A 3,516-nucleotide genomic window follows, 5' to 3' on the forward strand; every position below is an offset into this window, starting at 1 on the left:
GCTGTCCCTGTCCCTGGGAGTGTTTGATGGGGGATAGTGTAGATGGAGCTTTACTCTGTATCTAACCCCGAGCTGTCCCTGTCCCTGGGAGTGTTTGATGGGGGGGACAGTGTAGGGGAGCTTTACTCTGTATCTAACCCCGTGCTGTCCCTGTCCCTGGGAGTGTTTGATGGGGGACAGTGTAGATGGAGCTTTTCCATCACTGCGGTGTGGCAGCTTGTGTATGTGGAAGTGGAGGTTTGATTTGTAATCTTGTTGTGATGGGCTGTGTGAGTCAGTGAGATGTGGTTTGAGGTGACGCCAGGGTTTCTTGAGCCAGCACCATAGGCTTGGGTTTGTGGTTGGACCAGATGTTTCTAATGCAGGGCAGGCTCTGTTCCATTTGTATACCCACCCGGATTCCACATCGTTTGTGCCCCATCCCCTTTCTCACAAACTCCCTCCCTCCCGGTGAGTGTTAACCCTGCTTGCTGCTGGGATGCCTGAATCTCAGGTTGTGACGATTCGACGATGACATTCTCCATCAAATCACACTTCTGTTGTGAGGCCATTCAACCCATCTTGCTCATGCTGGCTCCTTCACAGAGCTTTTTGGTTTCTCCCCACTCCCCAACAGACCTTCTGCGACCCCAATAGTCCTGATGGTGTGTCTCCCATTGGAAGATGGTCTTCCTGACAATGGGTCCCATTGGACAGCGGTCTTCCTGACAGTGTCTCCCATTGGAAGATGGTCTTCCTGACAGTGTCTCCCATTGGATGGCAGTTTTCCTGACAGTGTCTCCCATTGGAAGATGGTCTTCCTGACAGTGTCTCCCATTGGACAGTGGTTTTCCTGACTGTCTCCCATTGGACAGTGTTCCTGACAGTGTCTCCCATTGGATGACGGTCTTCCTGATAGTGTCTCCCATTGGCAGATAGTCTTCCTGACAGTGTCTCCCATCGGACTGTGGTCTTCCTGACAGTATCCCCCATAGATAGATAGATCGATTGATCAATAGATAGATAGGTAGATAGATAGATAAATAGATAGATAGATAATTTACTTGGTGAAAAATCCTCACAGGGTCAGGGGTTGCGTTGTGGTCAATGAGACACAGAAGTGTCTACAATTGACAATGTGGTCACAGGGAACCAATGAGCAAGGTAGAGACCAATGGAATCATTGCTCAATCACGATCACGATCACGTTCAGGTGCAGACGGCTGCATTACATTGCACAGTGTAAGCTTATCCTCTTCACCTCTGGTCAGGCTGAGAAACACCCACAGACTGAAAGCTCCGAGATGAGACCCAGGTTTAACAGAGTGCTGCGGGGGCAATAGTGTCAAACACCATCTCTGTGCAACGTTGAGAAACAGCTCTTGCTTTCTGGATATTGGGCTGCTTCTTCCTCATCACCCCCTGGTACAGTCATTGACCTCCCAGGTTCATTCAAACTGTCCAGCCCCCCTGGGTTTCCATAAGAAAAGCTAGGGATCCGATCTCGTCAGGGTGAGTTAGTCCAGTTCCCAGTCATTTGGAAACAATTTGCTTGGTTTTGCTTCGGCTTAGGCACGGTGTAGTCAGAGCTGTGTTTGTCTGTAAAACTCTCCTGAATGTGACTGGCTGAGACTGGATCCTTCCCACAATATGGTCACCTGGAAAGTGTGAAATACTCTAAACTGGGGTCTAACTGACATTACAGATCACTTTGTCATCCAATCCTTACTCTCGCATTCATTACCCCAACTAGTAAAGGCAAGTCTTCATAACCACCCTTTCTGCATCTTTCAAAGGTGAGTTCTCCCGTTTTTTTTAGGAGATTCTGAAGTTGTTGGAGTCGGTATTTCTGGCCTTAACCTACAGGGAATGTAAGCTGGGAGCACTCACAGAGATGGAGGTGAGGACTGCAGATGCTGGAGATCAGAGTCAAGATTAGAGTGGTGCTGGAAAAGCACAGCAGGTCAGGCAGCATCCGAGGACCAAGACGTTTCAGGCAAAAACCCTAATCCTGATAAAGGTCTTTTGCCCGAAATGTCAATTTTCAGGTCCTCAGATGCTGCCTGACCTGCTGTGCTTTTCCAGCACCACTCTAATCTGCACTCACAGAGGTGTACAGCACAGAGACAGACCCTTCGGTCCAACTTGTCCATGCTGACCCAGATATCCTAACTTAATCTCGCTCCATTTGCCAGCACCCGGCCCATATCCCTCCAAACCCTTCCTATTCATGTCCCCATCCAGATGCCTTTTAAATGCTGTCATTGTACCAGCCTCCACCCACTTCCTCTGGCAGCTCGTTCCACACACGCACCACCCTCTGCGGGAAAAACTGCCCCTCAGCTCCCTTTTAAATCTTTCCCCTTTCACCCTAAACCTATGGCCTCGAGTTCTGGACTCCCCCACCCCAGGGAAAAGACTTTGTCTATTTACCCTATCCATGCCCCTCATGATTTTATAAACCTCTATAAGGTCACCCCTCAGCCTCCGACGCTCCAGAGAAAACAGCTCCAAAATCATGAGGGGCATGGAAAGGGTAAATAGACAAGGTATTTTCCCTGGGGTGGGGGAGGCCAGAACTAGAGGGGCATAGGTTTAGGGTGAGAGGGGAAAGATTTAAAAGGGACCGAAGATTTTAAAAACCTCTATAAGGTCATCCATTAGCTTTCGACGCTCCAGGGAGAAAAGGGTACCAGTCTATCCAGCCTCTTCCTGTTGCTCAACCACTCCAGTCCCTCGTAAATCTTTCCACTTTAATACCATCCTTCCTGTAGCAGGGAGACTAGAATTGAACGCAGTATTCCAAAAGTTATCTATCAATGTCCTGTACAGTTCTAACATGACCTCCCAACTCCTGTACTCAATGCACTGACTAATACCTCACACCTTCTTCACTATCCTATCTACTTGGGACTCCACTTTCAAGGAACTATGACCTTTGACCCTTTGCATGTATAAGTTTGGAGTGCTTTGGCTAATTTGTTTTTGATAATTATGGCTGGGATTTGGGTGTCACTGCTTGGGCCCAGTATTTACCACCCAGAGGGTGGTGCGTGTATGGAATGAGCTGCCAGAGGAAGTGGTGGAGGCTGGTACAATTGCAACACTTAAAACACATCTGGGTCGGAACATGAATAGGAAGTGTTTGGAGGGATATGGGCCAAGTGCTGGGAAATGGGACTAGATTAGGTTGGGATATCTGGCCGGCATGGACGGGTTGGACCGAAGGGTCTGTTTCTGTGCTACAATCATAGAGTCAGGGTCAAAGGTCAGTAGCTGGAATTTATTGACGTAATCGAGATTTCAGAGACCACGAAAAGGTTTCGCTTTCCTTCAGCCTTTGACTCTCACCAGGGTTTCCAGTACGTCACCTGCACAGTATCACACCAACAGAATGCTGTGATAGTGTGAAAGTTACAGAGTTCAGATAACAGAGGGAGAGCCAACATGAGAGAGAGAGAGAGAGAGAGAGAGGCTGGTGTTGGGAAAAACATAGGGGATCAGGGTGGGAGGGGCTGCGAGGAGGGGGAGGGTAAA

The sequence above is a fragment of the Chiloscyllium plagiosum genome, chromosome 8, assembly GCF_004010195.1.
Source record: "Chiloscyllium plagiosum isolate BGI_BamShark_2017 chromosome 8, ASM401019v2, whole genome shotgun sequence".
In the NCBI taxonomy this organism is placed as follows: Eukaryota; Metazoa; Chordata; class Chondrichthyes; order Orectolobiformes; family Hemiscylliidae; genus Chiloscyllium; species Chiloscyllium plagiosum.